Consider the following 13656-nt stretch of genomic DNA (forward strand, 5'->3'; position numbering starts at 1 on the left):
CTCCCAGCACAGCAAGGCTCAGCCGGGATTAATACCAGGAGGGAAGCAGGAAATGGCTGGAGGCTGCATGCTGGGTGTGAATTGTGCTTTTGTTTTGGGGGACCTTACAGTAACCTCCCAGAAGCCTTTCTGGGGTGAGAACGTAAATGTGGTCCTTACGTTGTTCAGATCAGCACATCAGTTCGAGGGGTCAGTGGTTGTATATTTTCTAGAGAAAAAAGAATTGAGGCAGAAACAGAGCTTAACTGGCCAAGTAAAACTGAAACCAGAACAGCAAATTCTGTGTAAGTATTCATACGCCTTTGGTTGAGAAACAGGCAAGTTTACGATTCCGTGCCGGTGACCTGCCTGACCACCATGCTCACCATGTGCCCGTCCTCAGGCCTGGACACCAAGCCCATCGTGGCTTCTGCCTCCACTGGGCCAGCTGCTCTCCACAGTGTGCCCTTCTCGCTGGGGTCCAGTGAGGGGGGTGGAATTAACCGGCGCATGTTCATCTGGTGCATCTGCTTCACCGTGACTCTCACCATCTTCATAGGGGAGTTTTGTGGGCTCCCGTCCCGCCTCCCCTTCTCCTGGGACGGCTTTCTCTGCACCCACGCCTTTTACTTCTCCATCTCCTGCCTCTCAACGTCCATCATCCTTGGCACCACCTACATCAAGTTCTTGTCTCCAGGCTCCACCGGAAACTGGGTCATCACTGCCACTGCATTCGCCTTCCTGGCTGCTGTACTCTATGCCACTGAAGCGTTCTGCATCATATCCAGCCTGGACGCATGGTTGGCTCAAGCCAGCCTTCCCAGGCCTGCTCAGGAGGCCAGAGAACTATGCTGACTGCCTCATCATTGCCTTCATCAGCAGCCCCCACCAGTATCAGCATCAGGCAGCCCTAGTTCGTGGTGGTGGACTTTATATGCTTCCTCCTGCAAGGAGCTGTGAACTTCCTAGTGAAGGGGTTTGATTGAGTCAAAGACAAAAAGCTCTCTTCCCTACCTGAATCCTGTCTGAGGAGACGGTGCTCTCTGTGCTCCTCTGCCCTAGTGCTCTGGTCCTCTGTCAGCTCCACCAGTTCAAGAAGCTGGATGGGCAGCCCCAGCGGTCCAGTTATGGGAGCTGCAGCAACAGACGCACCTGCTTGGTGTGCGCCCGGGACCAGTGGCTGGCTGTGGCCGTCCTATCCAGCTGCTGCTTGATGAGGCCGACACTGAGCACCTGGCCTTGTAGGCTATTGTAGGGACTAAGAGTCTTGAAGACTGCTGTCTGCAGTGTTGGTGAGGGGCAGTGGTGTGACCCTCCCACCTTAATGATCAAAACAGCAGGTCCTGCCTCTGCAGGGAGAAGGGCATCACCACTGCCAGCATTAAAGGTGATGTTAGTCTGGGTGTTTTATTTTTCTTTAATTTTTATTGTCTCAAGGAGAAAAATTACTGGGTGACTATATTTTTGCATGGAAAGCTTCTTTTCAAAACTTTGTCGATGGGTGGTGTTGGATGGGCGGGTATTGCTGATGCCACAGTCGAGGAAACTGTGTCGCTTGAGTTTGTGCTGCAGAGACATGTGTTTCTATGTGTCAGCTGTTTTCTCATGTTGCTTCCTGCTTCTCCAGGACCTACACATAATATGATCTAGATAAATGTAAATATACATGGATTTTTTAATTATCTGGAATTTCTGGATACCATCAACCCTACTATCAACCATAGATGAAGCCTTGCCCTTTCTCCTACAACTGGATTGCTCTTTTTTAACCTCAACACAAAGATAAAAGGGAAAAACCCACAAACCTGACGTATGCTAATTGCCTCAAATTGTCTCCGAGCTGGGGAGGATGGAGCAGATTCATGAAAGCCCCCATCTCTGGGAGCCCTTCCCAATGTCTCCCCACTCGCGCCTTTCCCTGGGTGCTGGGGGCATGGCCCAGCCCAAGACAACTCGCAGTTGTCCCCCAACACTAGACCTTCTGTCCCCTTAGCTCTTACAGCGCCCCACCCTAGATGACTGTACTTAAAGCTGTTGTCCCTGCATGCATGCCCAGTGTATGTGTTTGCCTGTGTGTGTGCCTGTATGTCTGTGCTCACACATGTATTGGGACCAGCAGCCTTTATAATAACTGGCGGCCAGGAAGCCACCAATACTGTTCTCAGTCTCCTGTTCCCAGCCGCAAAGCCTCAGAGCCCAGCATCCTGGTGTCAGCAGGACCAGAGGGGCCCCAGGCAAGCAGAGCTGTGGGGAAGGGTCAGGGAAGGCCCCCCCTGCTGCCCCTCGCTCCTGTACTGGATGAAGCATGAGTTCTTCACCTGGGGGCGGGTGGGGTGGATGGCGAGGTGGTTCCCATGACAGGCAAATCTTAAGAAGCAACAAAATAACATTCATATTTTAAGGCAAGACAAGAAAACTTTAAACAAAGTTTCTCTCTGTTCCTTGTGACCTCCTCCCTGCCCTGAAGTGTGCAGTGTGCGTCTGCAGTATGTGTTAACCAGACCTTCCGAAGGGCAGATACCTGACCCAATAGAAAGATCCATTTTCGTTCTTCTAACCCCAGCCTTGTGACTTTATATGACACTGCCTCCCTGTGACCTTAGTAATGTCACTAGCTATATTACTTGTAGTCTGTCATTTTAAAAGAACATTGTTTCCTGCATTAACAAATGTGTCATTTAGCCTCTGATAAAAACATAATCACCAGGTGACCTAATATGTTTTATAAGATCCATGAGTATAATAAGGTGACTTGAGATATGGGAAGAAGCAACAGGTGGGGGCCATTTCCAAGAGCCTGACAGACAAGTAAGACAATTGTTCAGAGGATTTCGGCTGCTGTCACCAGGACTAGATGAATAGTTGCACATTTAGTGGCGTATGAATGACATTCTCACCTGACGTGGGAAAGTCCTCCAAAACTTGATTGGAATTACGGTGGAAACGAATAGACTATGTGATAAAGAATGTTGCCCACCACCCAATTCTATAAGAATCAAGTCACTAGCTGCTGCAATTCAATGCAAAACACAAACTGCTTCCAGGCACGGCCACATCTGAGATCTCCCAGATTCCCTTGTTTCCGCACATTCTTGACTTTTCACTTCTTCAGAATCCAGCTGAGCAGCCAGAATACTCTTGCCTTATTTAGGGAGCTTGTGTTTCCATTAGGAAAAGTAAATTCCTTCCGGCTGGGCATATAGAGAGCGGACCATAAGCAGGGGAAGATGAAACAGAAGCCCAGAGTGAAGGGAGGCAGATCTGGGTCCGCGACTGGATTCACAGTCACATCTGCTCTGACTCCAAAGCAGACAGGCTGGGGGAGGAGCTGAGAGATGCCCACACAGGCCTGTCTCCAAAAGCAGAGAGAAGGGAGGCACCTTGGGCTCAGGGGTCTGACTCTTTCAGACCCCCATGGACTGCAGCACGCCAGGTTTTCCTGTCCATCACCAACTCTCAGAGCTTGCTCAAGTTCATGTCCATTGCGTCGGTGATGCTATCCAATCAACTTGGATGGGGAGGGTGAGCTGTGGCTCCCAAACCAACCTATTAAGTATCCAGGGCCTCCCCTAGCCCTTTAGCACACACAGTTGGAGAAGCTGCCACCTGAAATGCCAAAGCCTCAGGCCCTTAGTTTGCTCCCTGCCTGGCCTGGGCTCCCTGTCTCCTGGGGCAGTGGCCAGAGGCTCCTCTGCACACGATGACTCCAGCTGATGCCCTCCAGACTGTGGCCTGAGCCACATCCAGAACAGAGCCTGGGACACAGATGTTTCCATTCTGTGTTCCTAGACCAGCTTCTTGGAAACATCAGGGATTGCCTTTCCCCAGTCCTCCTCTGAGTGGGAAGAGTTGGGGCCATTCCCTCCTGTGGTCTCAGGCACCTGGCTATCTCCCTTGGGTGCCGGTGCAGATGGCCGATCCATGTGACCCTTGTCTGTGTGGTTGGTTCCTGGATCTGAGAGAAGAGGGAAGGGGCTCAGGATTTCCTGAGGTTCTTTTACCTGCTGAGCTTTGGGGGAGACAGATCCGTGTTCAAATCCAGGCTCTGTCAGGGAGTAACTGTGTGGCTCTGAGCTAAAAACATAATGTGCTCTCTGTGTGCTTCAGTTTCATCATCTGTTAACTGGGGATGACAGTAATAGTATCTCTGAAGATGAAATGAAACAGAGGTAATAAGACACCTTGTCAGACTGTTGGTGTTCAAAATATATGGGCTGCTTTATCTTTCTGGAATATAAGGTACAAATCAATGCCAATCAGAGTTCAAGGTCCTGCACCCACGTGACTGGGCTCAAATCCCAGCTCTGCCAGTTCCTTCTGTGTGACCTTGGGCTCGTTACCCTCTGTGTGCTTGTAAAAACGGGGACACTTTGTGCAGAGTTCATGGGTTTCTGGGAGGAACAAATGAATCCGGAGCAGGGCTTCACCTGTAGTGAGTGCTGTGTGTGACACCTCTTAAAACTTTTATGTCCATAACTACCCTGTTGGCCCATAGCAAGTGTTTCCTAAATGAATATAACAAGTGCTTACAGCTCAGACTGTAGCCTGGATCTACCGACTGGAATGCATTGCATCCCTTTAGCCCTTTGGGTAAATTTTTGACAATCACTGAGTCATGTTTTGTCCCATTTAACCCTAACAATCCTTGGTCTTGTGTGACGGACATCTCCATGGAGGGAAACCACTGAGGCTGTGAACTCATCGCCATGTTTGAGGACAATCCCATCATGTGTGTGACCTGGGGAGAGATTGGGCCTGACCCTCACTAAAAAAGAAAAGGCCAGATAAATATTGGACCTGCCCCATAAGTAGGGCCTGGGCACACAAGAACAGGTGATACACAGACACAAAGACAGATCAGCATTCCTTCTGCAGGGCCCACAGCAGCATCCAGTGTGCGCCTCCAATGGCAATGGTGCCTAGACCAGCTGCCCTTGGCTGTGACCTGGCTGCCCAACACCCCTCCTCCTGGCCTCAGCCTGTAGTCAGGCTGGTCCATCCCTAATGATTCTCCAAGCTACTCAGCGTCCTTCTAGTACAGTTGTTCCCTGCTTAAGTGGCTGAGATGTTCCCTTCAGGGTTCAGTTAACAGCCTTTATGACTAAAAGCAGGAGCCTATATCTCCATTTTCTGGATGAGCAAACTGAGGCTTAGAGTGGCATTGACTGACACAGGACTACCATGTTCACGACTAGTGGGTGGTGTGTAGACAGGTAAGGAGAAAGGCTCTGAGATGACCAAGAGGAATTGGAAGCAGCTGTCACTGGCTGGAGGGAGGGGAGTGAGGAGGCTGGAGAGATAGAAAGGGGTCTGAACTTGCAGGCCTTTGGAGGTGACGTTTTGGAATCTCTGTTCCATCCTAAGGGAGCAAACAGAAACCTTCAAAGTATCTGACTTTGACTTGACTCTAAACCAGTCTTTGAGGGAAAAGATGGAAATGACCAACCTAGACAGCATATCAAGCAGAGACATAACTTTGCTGACAAAGGTCAGTCTAGTCAAAGCTATGGCTTTTCTGGGAGTCGTGTATGGATGTGAGAGGTGGACTATAAAGAAAGCTGGGCGTGGAAGAATTGATGCTTTTGAATTGTGGTATTGGAGAAAACTCCTGAAAGTCCCTTGGACTGCAAAATCAAACCAGTCAATTCTAAAGAAATCTGTCCTGAGTATTCATTGCAAAACTGATGCTCAAGTTGAAGCTCTAATACTTTGGCCACCTGATGCGAAGAGCTGACTCATTGGGAAAGACCCTGATGCTGGGAAAGATTGAAGGCAGGAGGAGAAGGGGACGACAGAGGATAAGGGGGTTGGATGGCATCACCGACATGATAGACATGAGTTTGAGCAAGCTCCAGGAGTTGGTGATGGACAAGGAAGCCTGGCATGCTGCAGTCCATGGGGTCACAAAGAGTCAGACATGACTGAGCAACTGAACTGAACTGATGGAACTACAGAAAGCATCTAGAAGCGTATGGCAGGAGAGCAGGTGAGGCGGTGGATGGATCTGGACCACATAGTCTAGAGATGAAGCAGGGTAGACGGATTCACAAGCAGCTTGTGAAGAGCACCTGGGAAGGTGGTGCCACTGACTAAGATGGGAAAGACGAGGAAGGATCAGTGTGTGCTGGGGGCTGAGGGGTTTGAGAGGGGGGACTGGACATGTTGAGTGTGACGTGTCCTGAGACATCCAGAGGGAGAGATCAGGAGGCAGTAAGTGCGACTCTGGGTCCCAGTAGAGATGAACTGCAGAGACAGGGACTGGGGAGCTGTCATCACACAGCCTACTCGCTTCCTGCAGTATCTTCTTAAATGTCGTATCCATGGAGCAGCCTGACCTCCACCCCCCTGAAATAGCAGCCTCGCCCCTCCCCCACCATAGACACTGCAGTAACTCTTCTCACCTGTGTTCCCTTTATCGTGGCATTAATCACCCCTGACTTGATGTTGTATATTGATGTGCACGTCTCCTGTACTAGAAGCAAGCTCCATGAGGGCGGAACTCTTGGTTCTGTTCTCTGCTCTCTGTCCAGTGTCTAGAATGGGGCCTCACGCACACAGTTGATGAACAAGAATGTTTACTGATGAGTGGAATCTTAAAGTCATTGGACTTGATGAGGCGGAAAAGGCGGTCTGGGCCCGAGCCCTGAGGAAATGGTTCCCTCCTGTTGCTTCTTCCAACATCTGTAGGTGCTGCTGTTTAATTGATAAGTCATCTTGGTCTCTTTGCAACCCAGTGGATTGTAGCCCGCCAGCCTCCTCTGTCCATGGGGTTTCCCAGGCAAGAACACTGGAGTGGGTTGCCATTTCCTTCCCCAGGGCATCTCATAGACCCAGGGATCAACCCTGAGCCTCCTGCATTGGCAGGCAGGTTCTCTACCACTGAGCCATGTGGGAACAGTCACTGTATTACAATCCTGATCTTATAAACTGTATATTATATGAATCATTTCAAGAGGCCTAGTCACCATTATTTTTCATCACAGACTTAATCACAGATCTGTTACTACAAGAAACCAGGCAGGAATCTTTAAAATAGGCAGAACACAAGTAATGCAGCTGGAGACATGAATCAGGTCATAAGTGAGGGAGCAGTGCTGTCTTCTAAGGCATCACAAGGCCTTCCTCTAGAGAACGTCACCCTTGTGGTGAAACGGGTGTTTCTTCCCTTGAAGAGGGCTGGTTAAGGCACAGTACAGATAAATAATGCACATTAGAGGACAGGGAAGAGGCTGAAAGACACAGACAAACAATGGTATACTGAAATTTTTCTTGTCTTGTCTTAAAATAGGAATTTTATTTCATTGTTTCTTAAGATCTTCCTTCCAGGAGGACCACCTCCTGGGAGCCCTTCCCCTCCATCCAACCCGCCCCTGGGTGAAGATCACAGGCTTCATGCCAGTACAGGAGTGAGGGGGCAGCAGAGGGGGGCCTTCCCTCCCCTCCCCCGCAGCTCTGCTTCTCCTGCTCCTCTGGCCCTGGTGACACCAGGATGCTGGGCTCTGTAGCTTTGTGGTTGAGACCGGGAGACTTGTGGGGCCTTCACAGGCACCGGTCAATATAAAGAGCTGCTGGTCTGAATGCAGGGGAGCAGTGAGCATGTGCACATGGACACACACGTGCACTGAGCTTGCAGACAAGTGCACACCTTTCTAGAGAGGCAGCCAGGTGCTGTCCTGGCCTGCGCATTCTGTGCAGCAGGCTGCAGCATCCTGTGAGGCCGGCATTGGGGCGGGCCCAATATCTTGCATCGTAGGCTGGGCCGCACCCCCAGGCTCTGGTTCAGGTGTGTCTGGGGTCAGCAGAAGGGGCTCCCAAAACCTAGGTTTGGGTGAGGGTGGAAATTGTCTAGGACTCTCCTGAGTGCTAGGCAAACTGGGGGAATTAGAATATGTGGACTTTGTTTTGGGTTTTTGTTTGTTTGTTTCTTTTCTCTCATCTTTGATTTGAGATTGAAAAGGACATTATCAATGTGGAGCATGTTGAACCGTCTTCTCTATGATTGACAGCAGGGACTAATAGGAACCAGAAGCCACAGAAAATTTTTAAAAATTATGTACGTTGATTAGATTACATTGTGTGTGAGTCCCAGAGAATCAAGACGCAGCAACAGAAAGCAATGGCACACAGAAACACACATATGAGTGTGTCCTCTCACACTCAGGCAATGCAGTTCCTCGGACAGTGAGACCAGCAACCCCTATCCCATCCCCGAACACCTGCACAAGAAAATTTGAAAAGAAACTTCTTCTTTAAGAACAAAGTCATTCACATGTATTAACTTTAAAAATGCCTTCCAGTATACAATAGGTGCAGACAAATACTATTTTATTCCACTAATACGTGGTACCTAGAAGAGTCAAATTCCTAGAGTCAGAAAGTGTACTGGTAGATGGCAGGAGCAGGAGGTGGATGGGAGTTAGTGCTTAAGGGGGAGAGTTTCAGTTTAAGCAGGTGAAAAATTTGGGAGAGAGATGATCGTGAGGGTTGCACAGTAAATGCACTTGGTGCCACTGGACTGGACAGTTAAACACGGTAAAGTCACACGTTTTATGCTATGTGACTTTTACCACAATAAAAAACACCTTACAAAAGAAACCAATGTAAAAAATGTCTTTAATCAAAGAGATCCCAAAACAGGGTCACTCAGTAATTTTTGCTCTCCTGAACAGAAGATAGTAAAAATAAATAAATAAACAAAACACTGAGGCTAACATCACTGTGAGGCTGGTAGTGGCCATGCCCTTGTCCTTGCAGTGATCAAATGCTCTTTTATCACTGAGGCAAGCAGGCCACATCGCCAACCCTCACAAGCACTGCAGACAGGTGTCTTCACGACCATACAGTTCTCTCAGCTCCTTTTTTTAAATTCCCCAGACAGTAGTTGGGATTGAAGGCATTCACCCCTGACTTCCTCTAAGATGCCCTCTAGGTAGTGGGTGTTCAGTGAGCCTGCAAAAATCCTGGAGCCAAACTTAGGTGGGGCTTAGCACCACGTGGGGCCTAGGGATCCAGGGTCTCTGCTTCAAGACTCTTGCCCACTGGAAATTATTGACCTCAAGAGAATTTTTTCAACGTAATGGGGATGTAGCCTATAAATCCCCCTCCACTGGGAGAAACGGGGCCCAATGCCTAGCTACCCAAGCCCAGCCCCAAATGTATATACAACTATGGCACCACCAGGAGACAGACACACTTTGGCAATGAGGCCCCTCCAGAGGCCCAGGGTGGGAACAGCTGCACAGAGGGCTGTGTGCTGTGGAGTCAGCACCTTAGGAGGTGGGAGGGGGCAGTGTGCAGAGGAGGAAGGAGTCTCAGGTCCTGATGGATCAGAAGAAGGAAAATAGGAAGAGGTGGTCAGGACACAGGAGATGAGAAACCAAGGATGACCAGAAAAGGGGCAAAAAGCAGAAAATGTAGAAAAGATGAGAGAGAGACAAAACAGGATATGGGCAACCAAAGAAACTAGGAAGGAGACAGAGCAGAAGGAGGGAAGGAAACAGAAAGAATGAGCTGAAAGGGGGAGGATGTGAGGAGGGAGAGAGGGAGCCAGGAAGAGAGCATCAGAGGAATCCAAACTCTGTGAAGATACAGAATGGGACCGAACAGAGCCTGGAGCCGTGGAGATATCCTCAGTCCCTACAGAAAGCTGGCGGGCCCAGTACAGCAGCTCAGCCACGTAAAACCAGCAGGCTGACAGCTGTCAGGATGGCCACAGCCAGTCACTGGTCTCAGGAGCATATGCAGACTGTAGGGGAGGTCATCAGTGCAGTCCTCGTCTCTGGACCAATGAGCACGCCCGGCAGACTCCTCACTGAACTGACAGCAGCCAGAGGACGAGAGCGCTAATGTAGGAAAGGACAGAGCAGGGTCACCACAGCCTGGAAGGTGGGGAGGAGGTGAGCAGATGTCCTCCCATCATCCAGCTTCTGCAGCGTGGCCATGGCTCCTGGGATGAAGCAGATGGAGTAACGGCCACTCCAAGGCCGGCTGGTGCAGGTACAGGGAGGTGTTGCTGAGAAAGGTGAAGATGATACAGGCCACGAAGGTCTCCAGCACCTTCCGCAGGCCTGGCACAGTGTGAATGGAGCTGGGAATCTCCTTGAACACATAGTGGACCCACGTCCAGGCCACATCTGTGATACACAGCAGAGATGCGAGACAGGAAAAGCAGCAGCAGCGACAGCCGGCCCTGATAAGGGACACAAGGCAGGAATTGGGCGCAGGTGATGGAGTAGACGGTGCAGGCTGAGAGGCAGAGGAGGGCGGCGTAGTAGGTGTAGGTGTCGGGGAGGTGGTACCAGAGACAGCAAGCCAGGACCGGAGCTTACATAACTCAACAATGGAGATGATGAGAGGCAGGGCCAAACAAAAGCACCAGGTGGCCACTGGCCAGTTACCTATGGCCCCCGCGTCCCAGTGCCCATGCTGGTCCCCAGCGAGAAGGCCACACTGGTGGAGAACAGTTGAAGCAGGTGGAAGAAGAGGAACATGGTGTCCAAGGTCTGGGGATGTCAGCCTGGTGGAATGGTGTTATGACGGTCAGGCAGCTCACAGACACTGGTAAGGTAGTGATCTTCACTGGGGACCACCCAGAGAGTGATCCACCTGCAGAGGTGGATTGAGTTAGATGCCGAGAAGACGCCCAAGGCCCTGTGAGGACTGAGGCTCAGGATCCATGGAGTGTGAACCAGTGACTCAGACACCTGGGAACAGCACAGCTGCTCTACAGTTACTCTCCCCGCCCATCAGCCTTGGCCTTGTCAGAGGACTTGTCTTATCTCACAGATGGGTTGGGTCTGGCCACAAAGCCATGCACATTTTTTCACGCTTTGTGCCATTATCTACAGAGACACAGGGTACTCTGGTCGTTTCCTACAACCACAAATCTTCATTATACTCAAAATTGAAAAAGGTTTTTTAAAAAGCTGTTTGGTAACAAAGTTTCACCTGAACAGACATGAGACAGTTTATGGTCTTTGTTTATTTTACTTAGTGTTAATGTTCAAAAGCGCAGTTACAGAAACACTAATGCCTTTGCTTAAAAGGTGCATTAGACACCAGTAGGGTGTTAGGTCCAATAGAGAAGATGCATCAAGTTACATGACTGATGCTAAAAAATTCTGATTCTGTAGCAATCTGACCCCAAGGGTTTCAGAAAAGGGATTGTGGATTGTCCTGCTAACCCCATTTTACAGATGGGAAAACCAAGGCTCCCAGAGTCAAGTGTCTTCCCTAGTTTGAAAGGGTAGGAGTGAAAATCCCTGATAAAAATAAAAAGCCATGGGTTGAGCACTATGTTCTACAGCCCAGCAGGTCAACCAGGCCCACGGGTGGGAGCCTAGAACCAAAGCTCGGGGCTCTGGGACCCAGGACCCACCTTCAGGGCCACAGCCTCCTTCCACAGCACCTGAAGACACAGTGTTCTGGCCTGTCCTTCCTGTGGCATCACTAGAAGGAGCTGCCATCTGAGGGGAGACAGCCTCACCTGGGTGTGGGCAGCTCCAGGGGTGAGCAGGGAGGAGCCATGGGGTGAGAGCAAGGCCATGGGGACAGGATGACGTGGAGAGTAGGGACTGTTGTGAATCCCCTCCCCCAGTTTGCCTCGGCATGTGACTGTTCCCGTTTGGGAAGGGAGACCCCAACCCTGCATGACTCCAAGGTATAGTGTCATGGGGGAACCCCAGAATAAATTTACATCATGTCTGTCTCTTAAGCTCCGAAGCTGCCATCCAGGTGGGAGTCTGGAAAGATCTAGAAGTCCTACCTGAGTGAGGATTTACCTAGCCTGGGAAACTGGCTAGCTGCTTCCAAGCCAGGGAAGAAGAGATTGGAAATGAACAAGGATGCTGTGTCTGATGCTGACGTGGAATCTTCCAGGGCGTCCCAGGGAGGGTGTGGAGGGACGAATGACCCCTCATCAGGTCTCCACAAAATTATCGCCCAAACCTGCGCATCAGCCCATGTTGGGTGATGGCTTGAAAAAAATCCTAATGAACATTTCCTCTATTTTTGTGGATCATCTCCATGTAAAGGTTGGCAGGTGAGTGGTTTAGCAGGTCTGAGGTGGAAAACAGAGTATAAGAACAATAATAGCCTATTGGCTGTCCTCAAACCTCCTGCAGGGCATCGTCTTAGTGAGAATCCATCCCCTCCCTGCCTCTCCCTGATAGGAGACACACTGCAGGCAAACTCAGTGCCTTTGGGGTCTTCAAGGGAGAGACTACTTCAGATCCCCTTTCTTCCTCCTGCTGGGGGACACTCAGGCTCTGCCCTGCCCCCAGCTAGAACTCCTCCTCCTTCCAGGGACAGGTGGGAGGGGGGAGTGCAGGGAAAGATCCCAGGGCAGCCCCAGCCTCTTGTACCGTTAATTTAGGGCCCTTGTTGGAAGAATCCTTAGTATAAGAGACAAGGAGGCCGGCACATGGAATTTCCTCCCATTTACCAGATCATGGTCAAGTCAGTTCTAACTGCAAAACAGCGGAGGAATTTAGAGACACATTCAGGGGCCACCATTCTTCAGAATGGAAAACATACATGGGCAGCCTGGCTTATAATTAAAAAAACACTTTAATCTTGGTTAAAGGGTCATAGTCTAGTTTTGCCAACCTGCCAAGATGCCTCCCTGTGAAGTTCTGGAAGGCACTTCACTTGCTCCCCCAGAGCAGAATTCAAACAAAGCAATTCTGCCTCACGGAGAGACTCGCACAGAATCCCAAGCAAGCCACGTCCCACTCCTGCAGTGTCCAAGTTGACCCCAAAGTCCCAAAGGGCAAAGATTATTCCCAAATGGGAATGGGGGGATCCCCGGGTGCACAGCCCTCTACTCACTAGGTCAAGAGCGCGGCTGCTCCTTCAGAGGCCAGTTTCTATCGCTCAACAGAAAGCAAAAGCAGGCTGTGAGCGAGGAGTGGGGAGGGACAGGCAAGTTCCTGAAACCAGCAAGTTCTGCTTCTGCTTGAAAATACCTATAGATCCTCCCCAACCTTCTTAGCCTCACCCCCCTCCTCGCCCCAGAAGGAGGTGGAGGGGTTGAGCCTAGGGGACCTGACTCCTGCCTGGATGCACAGCCTTGTCCCGCAGCTAGTCTCGACTGTGCGTTGCTTAAGAAGCCAATACATTGACATGAATCCGCCCCATGTCAATGTATGGCAAAACCAATACAATATTGTAAAGTAATTAGCCTCAAATTAAAATAAATAAATTTACATTAAAAAGAAAAAGAAGCCAATACAGAGAGACAAGTGTTGGGTAGAAGAAAAGTAGCTTTATGTTAAGGAAGCCGGCCACCAGGGGAGGAGGTTTTTCACTACTCAGAAGAATCAACTCCCAACAGGGCAAGGCTCAGCCAGGGGAACTTACACGGAAGGGAGCAAGAAATGGCTGCAGGCTGCACACTGCGGGTGTGATCACTTCTGTTTTTTGAAGACTTGACAGTAACCAGGAACCAGAAACCATCTTGCTGGAGTGAGACCATGAGTGCGGTCCTTACATTGTTAGGATTGGTGGTTGTATCTTTCTGGAAAAACAAAGACAGAAGGAGAACTCAACAGGCAGAGTGAAACTGAACCAGTCCATCAAAACCCTGAGCTGTTTTTTAATTATTCACAAGCTGTTGGTTTTAAAACCAGTAAGGTCACACCACCAGTGCGGGTGACCTGCCTGACCGTCACCATTGCC

This window comes from Budorcas taxicolor, chromosome 21 (genome assembly GCF_023091745.1).
Source record: "Budorcas taxicolor isolate Tak-1 chromosome 21, Takin1.1, whole genome shotgun sequence".
Lineage (NCBI taxonomy): Eukaryota > Metazoa > Chordata > Mammalia > Artiodactyla > Bovidae > Budorcas > Budorcas taxicolor.